This window comes from Cnephaeus nilssonii (genome assembly GCF_951640355.1).
Source record: "Cnephaeus nilssonii genome assembly, chromosome: 1".
Lineage (NCBI taxonomy): Eukaryota > Metazoa > Chordata > Mammalia > Chiroptera > Vespertilionidae > Cnephaeus > Cnephaeus nilssonii.
This window is the reverse complement of record NC_137072.1, coordinates 10,685,992-10,701,872: the sequence shown is the minus strand read 5'-3', so window position 1 is coordinate 10,701,872 and position 15,881 is coordinate 10,685,992. Positions and strand designations below refer to the sequence as shown.

General features: G+C 43.7%; 1 protein-coding gene across 1 annotated transcript in view; it reads right to left on the bottom strand.

Annotated features, from left to right (window-relative positions):
• KLHL28 (kelch like family member 28) overlaps nt 1-15,881 on the bottom strand; it is a 39,733-nt gene that overhangs the window by 20,185 nt on the left and 3,667 nt on the right. The window lies entirely within an intron of this gene.

The following is a 15,881-nucleotide window of genomic DNA, read 5'->3' as shown; positions in this document are numbered from 1 at the left end:
AGGCTAAATAATGGCTCCCTAAAAAGATATCTATATCCTAATCCCTGGAACTTTGGAGTTACTTTACATGGCAATTAAAGGCTTTGCAGGTATGATTAAGGATTCTAAGAAGGGAAGATTATCCTAGTGGGCCCTAAATATAATCACAGGCTTATTATAAGAAGATTTGACACAGGCAAAAGAGAAGAAGGTAATGTGGCCACAGAGACAGAGATTACAGTGATGAAGCCACAAACCAAGTAATACTGGCAGCCACCAGAAGCTGGAAGAAGCAAGGAACAAATTCTCCCCTAGAGCCTCCAGAGGGTGTACAGCCCTGCCAACACCTTAATTGCAGCCCAGAAATATTAATTTCAGATGTTTGGCCTTTAGAACTGTAAGAGAATAAATTTCTGATTTTTTAAGCTACTGAGTTTGTTACATCAGACATAACAAATTAATATATAGCTACTAAGATAGCTCATTTGGTTAGAGCATTGTCCCCAGAGCCAAGGTTACGGATTCAATCCCAGTCAGGGCACATACAAGAAACAACTAATGAATGCATAAATAAGTAGGACAACAAATTGATGTTTCTCTTCTCTCTCTCTCTCTCAATTCAATCAATAAATAATTTTTTAAAAGAGGGGGGGGGGGAGAGAAAGAATTGTTTTTTAAAAAAAGAAATTAGTCCTAGATGATTTGGCTCAGTGGATAGAGCGTCGGCCTGCAGACTCAGGGGTCCCGGGTTCGATTCTGGTCAAGGGCATGTACCTTGGTTGCGGGCACGTCCCCAGTAGGGGGTGTGCAAGAGGCAGCTGATCGATGTTTCTGTCTCATCGATGTTTCTAACTCTCTATCCCTCTCTCTTCCTCTCTGTAAAAAATAAAATATATTAAAAAAAAAAAGTTGCTGGTTTGATTCCGGGTCAGGGCACATATCTGGGTTGCAGGTTCGATCTCTGGTCAGAGCATGTACAGAAGGCAACAATTGATGTTTCTCTTTCTCTCACATTGATGTCTCTCTTTCTCACACTCTCCCTCTCTTCCTCTCTTTCTCTCTCTGAGCATGTCCTTGGGTGAGGATTAAAATAGAAAATTAGCTGGGCTGGTGTGGCTCAGTGGTTGAGCATTGACCTATGAACCACGAAGTCACGGGTTGATTCCCAGTCAGGACAACTGGGCACATGCCCAGTGTTCGGGCTCTTTTCCCAGTGGAGGGCATGCAGGGGGCAGCCAATCAACGATTCTCTCTCGTCACTGATGTTTCTATCTCTCCCTCTCTCTTCCTCTTTGAAATCAATAAAAATATTTTAAAAATTAATACATAAATACTTCAAACTAGATCATAGCTGCTTAGAATGCATAAAACATAACACACCTATACAATATAAACTGTTTCCTTTCTGTCTCATTCACATCTCAAACACAAGTTATGAAAATAAAAAAGTATAAGATTTAGTTCCTATTTTTAAAGTATTATCAATAAATTAAAATTCCCAACACTATTAAATAATATAAATATTGGTAGGAGGGAGTACAGCACTTCATTCCTGTGCATTTTTTTATCCTCAACTGAGGATATGTTTATTGATTTGAGAGAGAGAGAAAGGGAGAGAGAAAAAGAGAGAGATAAAGAAACATTACTGTTTGAGAAAAACATTGGTCAGTTGCCTCCTATACATGCCCCAACCAGTTACCCCTGATCAACCAATGGTGTGAAAATACTAAATGGAAAATTCCAGAAAAAAAAAGTTTTAAATGGCTTGCTGTTCTGAGTAGCATGATAAAATCTGGGGCTGTCCTGCTCCAGCCCACCTGGAACATGAGTCATTCCTCTCTCCCGTGTACCCACACTGTATACACTGCCTGCCCATTGGCCACTTAGTAGCTGTCTCAGGTATAATCAGCTGTCATGGTACTGTAATACTTGTGGTCAAGTAACATTTATTTTACTTAATAATGGCCCCAAACTGTAAGAGTAGTGATGCTGGCAATTCAGATATGCCAAGAAAGCCATAAAGTGCTTTCTTTAAGTGAAAAGATGAGAATTTCAACTTAATAAGGGGAAAACAATCATATGTAAGGTTGCTAAGATCTACAGTAAGAACAAATCTTCTATCTGTGATATTTTAACAAAGGAGAAAGAAATTTGTCCTAGTTTTGCAGATGACATGCAGCTGCAAAGTACAGTGAAAACAATGGATAATAAAACAAGGATCCAAAAGAACTGACATCTAATAAGAAAAAGTTTCATAGGAATAAATGCTAAGATTCTATAGTGGATTCCAAAACAGCTATACAAGTATAGAATAAGAGAGAGAAAAAACTCATCTGTAGGATGTGTTTAGAGGGCTTAAGGATTTTAATTTTAGTACTACTTTAGTACACAAAGTTTATGTAAGTTTAAGCTGCATCAACAGAATTATAATATACAGACTTAGCACATTCTTACTTTGCTCTGAATATATCAGAACATATCTAGAGTACAGATTTGGGGTACCATCCTTTAAGAGGAAGCTAAACAAAGTCTAATACCTGATGAGGAGAAAAAATTCAAATTATGTGTAATGGGTAATGAAACTGAGGACACTAAGTCTGAAAAAAAAGGATAACTGAGGATGTCATGTGAAAAACCAAGGGATTAAAAGTTAATAATAATAATATAATAGAAATAGAGCCTTATCACTTAGTAAGCTCTTGATAAATATTATCTTATTTACCAATAAGTTACCTTATTACTAGGAAATTTTTTAAGTTACTGCTTAAAAGGTATTCTGCTTTCTATGTTGTATCATCTTTCATTACCAGAAAAGAAATCCACCTTGTACCATTGACATTCTAGGCCACACAAAATATTGCAAAATTGGTGATTCTTACATGAAGTTAATGAGTTATTGGTTAGATTCATTTTTCATATAAATAGGAAACATAGTGATAGATCCTTAAATAGATTTTTGTGTATCCAGTTCAAGACTGGTAAATTGCCATTAATATAGGATATCCTATATAATAAAAGCCAAATATGCAAATTGTCCCCTCGACTGGGAGTTCGACCACTCACTATGACGTGCTGACCACCAGGGAGCGGCACGGTGAGGGCAGCGGGCGGCATTGGAGGCACTGCTGGCCCCAATGGACCCCGAAAAGAGGGGGACTGTGGCGGGATGGTGGAGCAGGTGAGCGGGTGGTGCCAGGCCAAGGCGGGTACGAGCAGGGGCCTGATCTCCCCACCGATGGTGGGCGACAAGTGGCAAGAGTGGGGGGGGGGCGGGGCCACCACCTGGCTCCCAGGCACTGAGGGAGCTGGGCGGGGGACCCGGCCCCGACCAATCGCCACACAGACAGCAACCAGCAGCGGCAGGCCCTGATCCGCCTGACTGGGGCCAGGTCCTGGGCTAGGACAGGGAACTGGGGGTGGGTGGTGGCGACCAACCTCCTGCAGTGCCCAGGCGGGTGGCTGCAACCTCTCGCTGGCTACCTGGGGGTGGGAGTGATGGGGACGGAGGTGCAGTAAGAATGTGGGGTGTTTGCCGAGCTCGCTCTCACTCCCCCTTGCTAACCTCTCCCAGGACACCAGGGCTCGTGCACCAGGGAGGCCCCGGTCTCAGGTGACAGGTGTCTGCAAGGAGCCCGCCCTGCACCTGTGCGGCCTCTTCCGGGTGAGCCAGGCCACAGCCGCCGGGACTGCAGAGGCCGGTCAGGCTCCTCGTGGATCCACGCAGGAGCTGGTCTGCGAGGCCAGCTGGGAGAGAGTGCACTGCCCACCTGGCTTCCGGGCAGCACTGCTGGGCAGCCCAGAGGCCCATGCTGCACCCTGGCCCGCATCATCCAGCCGCGCTCACTGCATCTCAGCGTGGGGACTCAGCCGCCATGACTCAGGCAGACGGGGGTGCGCAGGGGCCGGGAGCCCAGGTGCCGTCCAGGGCCCAGAGGTCAGCGGGGACCTGCCCTTCCACACCAGACGCTCGTGCTTCAATCACCGGCCAGTCCTAGGGACCGCACCCAGGCACTAGTTTCATGCACTGGACCTCTAGTGAGAGCATAATATAATATTGATTTGTAAACACACACACACACACACACACACACACATACACACACACATATGTACACAAACTCATAAACACACGTACATGTTTTTGAGATACCATCTCACACCTGTCAGAATGGCTATCATCAACAAATCAACAAACGACAAGTGCTGGCGAGGACGCAGAGAAAAAGGAACCCTCGTGCACTGCTGGTGGGAATGCAGACTGGTGCAGCCACTGTGGAAAACAGTATGGAGTTTACTCAAAAAATTAAAAATGGAACTCCCATTTGACCCAGTAATCCCACTTCTAGGAATATATCCCAAGAAAGCAGAAACACCCATCAGAAAGGATATATGCACCCCTATATTCATAGCAGCACAATTCACCATAGCTAAGATTTGGAAACAGCCTAAGTGCTCATCAGCAGATGAGTGGATTAAAAAACTATGGTACAGAGAACCAAGATGGCGGCATAGGTACATGCCTGTACTTGCTGCCTCCCACCACCACATCAAAATTACAATTAAAATACAGAACAACTATCACCCAGAACCACGAGAAAGCTGGCTGAGTGGAAGTACTGCAACTAGAGAGGTAAAGAAGAAAGCACACTGAGACTGGTAGGAGATGCAGAGGTGCAGAATGGGCTGGTCCAGCACCCGGGTGTGCCGCTTTTTTAATCAGGAGGAAGATCGCCTCTGCGGAGGCCGCCTGGAGGAGAAAGGAGTCCCAGCCCCACACCAGACCCCCAGCCCAGGGTCCCAGAGCTGGGGAAAGAAGTCCCTACGGGCAGTAAGAACTAGGACTGTAAAAACCAGTGCGGATTGGGGCTCAGTGACCCACAGGCTGCTGGAAACCCAGCTGCCCCTCTTAAAAGGCCAACACCACAAAATGAATTTACAAACTCCTGCTTCCTCTAAGCTCCAATGTCGGGCGAGGCTCTAGGGGACCCAGACACATGCGGGGAGAAACTGGACTGTCTGGCATCGGGACAGGAATGCAGGATGGCTTTCTTCCAGAGGGAGGTGCTCTCAGCGGTCATTGTTCCCGTGCTGGGACCTTCCCGGTGTAGGCTGACTGACAGCCATTTCTGTTTGCTCCACCCTGGTGATTCCCTGAGACCCCTCCCACCCAATTTACAACTCCACCCTAGCTGTGCACGGCGGCTTTTGCATATGAATGGTCTGTCCTTTCTCAGGCAAAAACTCTCTTAATCAAGCTGCAGCTGAGACAGGGAGCCCCAAACCTATCAATAAAAGGCCCAAGACCCTGCACCAGAAGCAGCCTACCTTGCTTCACAGCTGAGCCTTGTCTGGGCACATCCAAACCCAACACAAAGAGGAGGAATCTGCAGATCTCTCTGTAGCTCCTACTGAGTGGACCCAGGCAGTGGCTGACTTTGCACCTCCCTGGAGACCCAAGAGCCAGTGTACCCAGTGGTCAGTGTGAGACCATACCAGATTACAACTCTTCACAGCCACAAGCAACACACTCAAGGGGCAGACTCAGTGAGCACCAAAGCCCCACTGAAGCAAGGGGGGCTCCATAAGGGTGTCTCCTGCATAGCAGCTCTCCCACTGTAGTCGCAGGTGGTCCCCACAACCAATTGGCCTGGAGGTCAATTCTTCCCAGTGAAACCAACAACAATCAAGACTTAACTACAACAAGACTGTGCACACAGCCCACAAAGGGGTGCACCAAGAGCGTCCACCTCAGTTGACTGGAGAGGCTGAGCCACTGCGCCCTATAGGACACCTACTACACAAGGCCACTCTATCCACTCAAGGAGATTTAGCAGCTACCCAATACATAGAAACAAACACAGGGAGGCAGCCAAAATGCGGAGACACAGAAACATGTCACAAATGAAAGAAAAGGAAGAAAGCAAACTACTAGATATAGAGTTCAAAACCACGGTTATAAGGTTACTCAAGAATCTTCTAGAGGACAAACCAAGATGGCAGCACAGGTAAACACTTGAACTTGCTGCCCCGCACAACCACTTCAAAACTACAGCTAAAAGACAAAACGGACATCTTCCAGAACCACAGGAAGGCTGGCTAAGTGGAAATTCTACAACTAGAAGGGAAGAGAAAAGCACACTGAGACTCAGAGGAGGTGCGGAAGTAAAGTCCAGAGTTACGGATGCGCGCGCACAGAGAGGGCTGGCAACTGAGTATGCGGCTGGCTTTCTCAATCAGGAGGGAGACACAAGCTCCCGACTGCTCTGAACTCCAGTTCTGGGTGAGACTCTGGGGACCCAGACTCATACGGGAAGAGGATGGACTGTCTGGCTTCGGGCAGAACTCAGGGCGGCTTTCTCTCAGATGTGCCTTTAGCGATTACCGAGGAACACTGAGACCTGGGGGCCTCTTGGGGCAGTGCTGATGGGAAGCCATTGCTGTTTGCTATGCCCTGAGACCCCGCCCCACCTAAGCTGTGCACAGAGGCTTTTGCATATGAATGGCCTGGTCCTTTGAAATCTAAAATTATCTAACAAACTGCAGCTAAGGCTGAGAGACCCAGAACATCCAAAAGAAGGCCCAAGGCCCCACAGCAGCCTGCATTGCTTCACAGAAGGGCCTCATCTGGGCACCTCCAAACCCCAAACAAAGAAGAGGAATCTGCAGATCTCTCTGTAGCTCCTGCTGGGTGGCCTCAGGCAGAGTCTAAATTAGCACCTCCTTGGAGATCCAAGAGCCAGTGTACACAGTAGTCAGAGTGGGACCATCCAGATTACAACTCCTCAGATCCATAACGGACACACTCAAAGGGCAGACTCAGTGGGCACCAAAGCCCCACTGAAGCAAGTCTTGCCCCATAAGGGTGTCTCCAGCACAGAAGTTCTCCCAACGTAGACACAGCTGATCCTCACAGCCAATTGGCCTGGAGATCAATTCCTTCCAGTGATACCAACAACAATCAAGGCTTAACTACAACAAGACTGTGCACACAGCCCACAAAGGGGTGCACCAAGAGTGTCCACCTCAGGTAACTGGGGAGGCTGAGCCATTGGGCCCTATAGGGATACCTAGCACACAAAGCCACACTACCAACTCAGGGAAGCAGCCAAACTGCAGAGACAAAGAAACAGGTCACAAATGAAAGAAATGGAGGAAAGCAAACGACTGGATATAGAGTTCAACACCACGGTTATAAGGTTTTTCTAGAATCTTCTAGAAACTGCCGATAAATTTAGTGAGACCCTCGAGGATATGAAAAAGGACCAACTAGAAATTAAGCATACACTGACTGAAATAAAGAATAATATACAGAGATCCAACAGCAGACTAGAGGATCGCAGGAATCAAGTCAAAGATTTGAAATACAAAGAAGCAAAAAACACCCAACCGGAAAAGCAAAAAGAAAAAAAGAATCCAAAAATATGAAGATAGTGTAAGGAGCCTCTGGGACAACTTCAAGCATACCAACATCCAAATTATGGGGGTGCCAGAAGAAGAGCGAGAGCAAGATACTGAAAACCTATTTGAAGAAATAATGTCAGAAAACCTCCCCCACCTGGTGAAAGAAATAGATTTCCAAGTCCAGGAAGCGCACAGAACCCCAAACAAAAGGAATCCAAAGAGGACCACACCAAGACACATCATAATTAAAATGCCAAGGGCAAAAGACAAAGAGAGAATATTAAAAGCAGCAAGAGAAAAACAGTTAGTTACCTAAAAGGGAGTTACCCATACGATTGTCAGCTGATTTATCAACAGAAACTATGCAGGCCAGATGGGAGTGGCAAGAAATATTCAAAGTGATGAATAGCAAGAGCCTACAACCAAGATTACTCTACCCAGCAAAGCTATCATTCAGAATTGAAGGTCAGATAAAGAGCTTCACAGATAAGAAAAAGGTAAAGGAGTTCATCACCGCCAAGCCAGTATTATATGAAATGCTGAAAGCTATTCTTTAAAAAGAGGAAGAAGAAAAAGGTAAAGATAAAAAATTATGAACAACAAATACATATCTATCAACAAGTGAATCTAAAAATCAAGTGAATAAAAAATCTGATGAACAGAATAAACTGATGAATATAACAGAATCAGGGGCATAGAAAGGGAGTGGACTGACAATCCTTAGGGGAAAGGGGGTGTGGAGGGGGCGGGAAGAGACTGGACAAAAATCATACACCTATGGATGAGGACGGAGGGGGGGTAAGGGCATGGGGTGGGGTGGGAACCGGGTGGAGTGGAGCTATGGGGGGAAAAAAAGAGGAACAACTGTAATAATCTGAACAATAAACATTTATTATATATATAAAAAAAGAATCTTCTAGAAACCTCCAAGGGACTTAGTGAGACTTTCAGGGATCTTAGTGAGAATGCCAAAAAAAAAAAAATAATAATAATAATAAGGGAAAGGACCAGTCTGAAGTTAAGCATACACTGACTGAAATAAAGAATAATATACAGGGATTCAACAGTAGATTAGAGGATCCCCAGAATCAAATCAATGATTTGAAATACGAGAAAGCAAAAAACACCCAACCAGAAGGGCAAAAAGAAAAAAGAATCCAAAAATATGAAGATAGTGTAAGGATCCTCTGGGACAACTTTAAGCGTACCAACATCAGAATTATGGGGGTGCCAGAAGAAAGAGCGAGAGTAAGATACTGAAAACCTATTTGAAGAAATAATGATAGGAAACTTCCCCTACCTGGTGAAAGAAATAGACTTACAAGTCCAGGAACTACAGAGAACCCCAAAGAGGACCACACCAAGACACATCATAATTAAAATGCCAAGGGCAAAAGGCAAAGAGAGAATCTTAAAAGCAGTAAGAAAAAAAACATTTAGTTACCTACGAGGGAGTGCCCATACAACTGTCAGCTGATTTCTCAACAGCAAGTATGCAGGCCAGAAGGGAGTGGCAAGAAATATTCATAGTGGTGAATAGCAAAAAGCTACAACCGAGAATAATCTACCCAGCAAAGCTATTATTCAGAATTGAAGGTCAGATAAAGAGTTTCAAAGACAAGAAAAAGGTAAAGGAGTTCATCACCGGCAAGCCAGTATTATATGAAATGCTGAAGGGCATTCTTTAAGAAGAGGAAGAAGAAAAAGGTAAAGATAAAAAATATGGCCCTGGCTGGCTTGGCTCAGTGGATAGAGCGTCAGCCTGTGGACTGAAGGGTCCCAGGTTCGATTCCGGCCAAGGGCACATGCCTGGGTTGCGGGCTTGATCCCCAGTGGGGGGCGTGCAGGAGGCAGCCAATCAATGATTCTCTCTCATCATTGATGTTTCTATCTCTCTCTCCTTCTCCCTTTCTCTCTGAAATCAATAAAGAAATATTTTTTTAAAAAAATATGAACAACAAACTGACAACAAATACATATCTATCAACAAGTGAATCTAAAAATCAAATGAGTAAAATATCTGATGAAAAGAATAAACTGGTGAATGGAATAGAATCAGGGGCATGGAAATGGAACAGACTGATGAGTCTCAGAGGGAAGGGTGTGTGTTGGGGGGTGCAGGAAGAGATTAGACAAAGATCTTATATGCATGTATGCATTACCTATGGACACAGACAATAGGGTGGCGAGGGCCTGGGGTGAGGTGGGAACTGGGTGGAGGGGAGCTATGGAAGGAAAAAAGAGAGACATCTGTAATAATCTCAACAATCAAGATTAATTAAAAATATTAACTATCAGACATCTGGGACTTTTTCTAAGTGATCCACATGTATTTACTTTTTATAAGTAAATTTGAGAAATGGCATAGCCAAAGATCACCTGTTGATCATTGTCCTTGATTCCCTTGAGCATGAAGAATAAACAGAGTTTTTTCTCTGCTTATGATAAGGACATTGAAAGGCCTAACACAATTTATGCCAAGATGCTTGTCAAATCACCTCTCTGGAATATTATGTGGTTCTGTCTTACCTGAATTTAAAGCAGAGTATATATGTTATATAGTGCCATCCTATCTAATAAAAGAGTAATATGCAAATTGACCATCACTCCAACACACAAGATGGCTGCCCCCATGTGGACACAAGATGGCCAGCAGGGGAGGGAAGTTGGGAGGAACCAGGCCTGCAAGGGAGGGCAGTTGTGGGCAATCAGGCCAGCAGGGGAGGGCAGTTGGGAGGGACCAGGCCTGCAAGGGAGGGCAGTTGGGGGCAATCAAGCCTGCAGGGGAGGGCAGTTAGGGGTGACCAGGCCGGCAGAGGAGGGAAGTTGGGGGTGACCGGGCCTACAGGGAAGGGCAGTTGGGGGGGACCCAGGCCTGCAGGGGAGGGCAGTTGTGAGGGACCAGGCCTGCAGGGGAGGGCAGTTAGGGGCAAACAGGCTGGCAGGGGAGCAGTTAGGCATCTATCAGGCTGGCAGTGGAGTGATTAGGGGGTGATCAGGCTGGCAGGCAGAAGCGGTTAGGGGCAATCAGGAAGGCAGGCAGGAAAGCAGTTGGGAGCCAGCAGTCCTGGATTGTGAGAGGGATCCCAGATTGGAGAGGGTGCAGGCTGGGCTGAGGGACACCCCGCCCCCCGCGCACGAATTTCGTGCACCGGGCCTCTAGTCTTACATAATGTGAAGTTTGTGTTTTTAAGTGTTTTAACAATCTTGTATCTTTAACCAGGGCCTTAGTTTATATACTACCACATTTAAAGTACATGCAAATACAACAGGGTGGTTGTCCAGATATGTTACAAACTGTCTCATAGAGAAAATAGTGGGTATTTTCTAAATACTATGCCTTCTTACTCCTGTCTCATAATTAGTCAACAATTTGCTTATTTCACAGTCTCTTTTGAGTTCCTACTTGCCGGAAACCGAACACTGAGACATTGGTAGTTAAATGTGAAAAGGGAATCCGGAAGGCTGGTCAACCTTAATTGCTCTGAATGGTCAGAGCTATTCACTCATTGTTTAGCTGAGACATTGGTAGTTAAAGCAACTTTCACCGGTTAGCCATATGTAAACTTTTGCTGATTGTCTATTTTTGGAATTTCCTGCCTAAAGGATACAGGTGTATCTCAGAACCTCAATAAAAGGGATAGTAAGGCCAGAGCAGGAGTAGTCCTCCCCCTAGAAGTAGACTCCCGCCTGGCCCCCTATTTACCCAAATTAACTCTTTTCCAGTCTCTTTTCATTTTGATTGCGGCCTTCTCCAGAAACCGGACCTGAACGGGAACACGCGGGACATGAAAGGGGCTCCCACACCTACTTTGTGCCTAGCATAGTGGAAGACCACTTAGTGAGGAAACAACTTCTATCTGCAAACCTTCATTCTAAGGAAAAGTGACATCTGAAGAGTTCATGAAAAGGACACAGTTTTTAACTTTTTGCACTCGGATGTCGAGTGTGACTCGACACGGTTAGCATTTGAATAAAGGAATGGGGGAAAAAGCAAGCGAGTGCAAAGGGTTAAAACAATATGGGTCTTATTTTAACTTAGCTTGTGAGTTATACTTTTCTTTTACAATTAAATAGGCTTCTTATATATGAACTGCTGTAAAAATATGAACAACAAACTGACAACAAATACATATCTATCAACAAGTGAATCTAAAAATCAAATGAATAAAAAATCTGAACAGAATAAACTGGTGAATGGGATAGAATCAGGGGCATGGAAATGGAACAAGACTGACGATTCTCAGAGGGAAGGGGGTGTGGAGGGGTGCGAAAAGAGATTAGACAAAGATCTTATATGCATGTATGCATACTTTAATAAAGTACATATAAGGAGATTCCCATAATCACTTGTATGGAGGATGAACTTTTTACGGAATGGATAAATATCCTTACAGGTTTATGCTATTCTGAATAAACCTCTCTATACTCTTAAAAAAACAACAAAAAAAACTGTGGTATATCTACACAACGGAATACTACGCTGCTGTAAAAAAGAAGGAATTCTTACCATTTGAAACAGCATGGATGGACTTGGAGAGCATTATGCTAAGCAAAATAAGCAAGTGAGAGAAAACGAAGTATCACATGATCTCACTCATATGTGAAATCTAATAACATAAACTGATGAACAAAAATAGACCTAGAGTCATAGAAGCATTGAACAGACCATCCAACCTAAGAGGGAAGGCAGGGGAGGGTGAAGGTGGGGTAATAGATCAACCAAAGGACTTGTATGCATGCATATGAGCATAACCAATGGACACAGACAGTAGGGGGTGAGGGCATGTGTTGGGGGGTGTGAGGGGGTGGGGAGAGGTCAATGGGGGAAAAAGGAGACATATGTAGTACAGTGTTGACCTGCTTAAAATATTTACTGAGTCTATTTATAATTGTTGCCACTCCTGACAAGACTAAATTATTCAACAAAGAGCATCTATTGTAATAATGTAGTAAGCTTTTTGCATGTATTAACACCTTTCATCCTCAGAGTAACACCATGAGATAGGCACTGTTATTATTCCCATTTTACAGATGAGGAAATTGAAGCATGAAGAAATTAAGTCCAAGGGAAGAGTTAAACCTTGGCACACTGTCTCCAGAGTTCTAAAATAAAATAGTATGTTATTCTGCCTCACTTATGAGCTCATAATTTCTTAATATTAAAGTTTTAATTCAAACAAGAAAATAAAAAAGTGCAAAGTAGAAACCAAAAAAAATATAGATCACACACACACACACACACACACACACACACACACATAAAATATAAACAAACACTATGCAGATCAGATACAAAAATACATAAAGGATTCAAAAGGAAATAAAGAGGGATCATGGAACATTCATTTCCTTTTATTTATATCATAGAAGAATTGATTCTTCTTCCCCCACATCTTTGCCATACTTATTTTGTTTTTAATTTTGATACCATAAACAAATATTTAGGATACTCTAAATCCAAATAACTGGATCAGTCAAGATTGAATAAATAGCACCCATTTGAAAAGTGTTTAAAAAGGTAAGAGTATTGTACTTCACTTCTAATCACATTCATCTCTCTTATTACATATTTTATATGTAATAAATATGCACAACATAAATACAATGTTAGATAAAATTAAACTTTCCAGAGTCTACAGCAGCTTCACAATTTTAGGTTCTGAAACAAAGTTAATAAAGGTCAAGCTGTGTGTTTAGTAACTGCTTAATTGACATCTAAACTACAAAACAGTGGTGCTGAAATCAGTTGGGAGGCAATTATCTGCTACAACAAAAGCAAATAAATGATGAAGGGAAACGAAGATTGTTGAAAAAAATCCCAACACACATGTACCTTTCTGTAAAAGTGTAATTTGTGAATTTAAGAGAATATTTTATCATATCAGCTCTTTTCTTAAATTTCTTTCCTACAGTTCAACTCCTCACAGAAGAATTCAACTAATGATGGCATAGAATTTTATGAGTGAACCTATGGCACAAATTGACATATTTGCCTTTTCTCTGAGATTGACTTTCATTATCTCTGGAGAAACAATAGTAAAATTAGAGTATATTATATCATATGAATCATTACATCACAGAATCAGGAAAAACAGAAGAAAGGCATTACTGAAAACTAAAAGTTACATAATTAACCCATCCACTGAAAAACTGGTTGCAATGGATATGAAATCCTGTTAACTTATTCAAATTATTGCTTAAAATGCAACAAAAATTGGATTTCTGTGTAAAATCATAGTTTTGACTCAGGCAGAAATGTACAATGGCTTTGGAACATAAACCTAAGTAATTTAAAACATTATCACTGATTTAAATCAAGAGCACCTGTTTAATCCCACATGTGTAAAAATAAGCTCATAATATCTTAAACCTTCCTAAAATTTTGTCTCAAGAAACTAAAAAGAGTCGAGAGATCCAAGATGGCAGCGTAGATAAACATCTGGGCTGCTGCTGTCCACAACAATTTCCAAAACTACAACTAAAAGACAGAATGTCTATCACCCAGAACCACGGGAAAGCTGGCTGAGCGGAACCTCTACACCTAGACCGAAAGAGACGGGAGCAATCAGGGCACAAACGCTGAAAAACTGAGGTACAGGGGAGCGCGCGCGAAATGGGCTGGCGGCGGAGCCCAGCTGGAGGCGGGCGTTGCTTTCTTCAATCCAAAGAGAGACAAGCCCCCAATCTCTCTGAAATCCAGTTTCTGGGGAGAGACTGGGCTGTCTGCCATCGGATCGGAGAGTGAGGGTGGCTTGCTAGCAGAGCTGCATGGTGGTAGAATTGTTGGCGGCGCTGCTAGACGCAGGGACGCGGTTGGAGGCAGCTCACTGCCAGCCATCGCTGTTTGCCACGCCCTAGCCTAGTGACGCCCTGAGACTCTGCCCCGCACAATCTACAAACACACCCAAGCTCCTAGCAGTGGCTTTTGCATATGAATGGCCTTCTCTATTGCAGTTTAAACTAGTAAACTTGCAACCCGGTACAGACAGCTCCAAAGCCTCCAAGCTCCAAGCAGGGAGGAGAGGACGGCAGTTCTTGCTGTAGCTCCTACAGGGTGGCCTCAGACAGCAGCTGAACTGCACCCCATTGGAGTTCCAGAAGCCTGTGTACCTAGTGGTCAGTGTGAGGCACCAGATTTCAACTCCTCACATCCATAAGTGACACATTCGGGAGGCGGACTCAGTGAGCACCAAAGCCCCACTCAAACGAGCCCTGTACCACAAGCGTGTCTCCAGCGCAGCAGTGCTTCCATTATAGACACAGCGGGTCCTCACAGCCAATTGGCCTGGAGGTCAATCCCTCCCAGTGACACCAACAGCAATCAAGGCTTTTAACTACACCAAGACTTTGCACTCAGCCCACAAAGGGGTGTACCAAGAGCGACCACCTAGGGTGATTGGGGAAGCTGAGCTACCAGCCCCTATAGGTCACTGACCACACAAAGCCACTCCATCAACACAGGGAGGCAGCCAAAATGCAGAGACACCGAAGCATGTCACGAATAGGAGAGATGGAGGAAAGTAAACTACTGGACGACACAGTGTTCAGAACCACATTTATAAGATTACTCAAGAATCTTCTAAAAACCGCTGAGAAACTTGAAGAGACCTTCAAGGACCTTAATGAGAATACCAAAAAAATGGAAAAGGACCAGTCAGAAATTAAGCATACACTGTCTGAAATAAAGAATATACAGAAACTCAACTGTAGATCACCGTACCCCAAGAGTCAAACCAAAGATCTGGAATATGAGGAAGCAAAAAACACCCAACCAGAGAGGCGGAAATAAAGAAGAATCCAAAAGTGTGAGGATAGCATAAGGAGCCTCTGGGACGGCTTTAAGCGTACCAACATCCGAATTTTTGGGGTGCCAGAAGAAGAGAGAGAGCAAGATACTGAAAACCTATTTGAAGAAATAATGACAGAAAACTTCCCCCACCTGGTGAAAGAAATAGACTTACAAGTTCAGGAAGCACACAGAACCCCAAACAAGAGGAATCCAAAGAGGACCACACCAAGACACATCATAATTAAAATGCCAAGGGCAAAAGACAAAGAGAGAATCTTACAAGCAGCAAGAGAAAAACAGTTAGTTACCTACAAGGGAGTACCTATACGATTACCAGCTGATTTCTCAACAGAAACTATGCAGGCCAGATGGGAGTGGCAAGAAATATTCAAAGTGATGGACAGCAAGAACCTACAACCAAGATTACTCTACCCAGCAAAGCTATCATTCAGAATTGAAGGTCAGACGAAGAGCTTCACAGACAAGAAAAAGCTAAAGGAGTTCATCACCACCAAACCAGGATTACATGAAATGTTGAAGGGTATTCTTTAAGAAGAGGAAGAAGAAAAAAAAAGGTAAAGGTAAAAATTATGAACAACAAAAAGACATCAAATACATACCTACCAACAAGTGAATCTAAAAATCAAGTGAATAAAAAATCTGAAGAACAGAATGGACTGCTGAATATAATAGAATCAGGGACATAGAA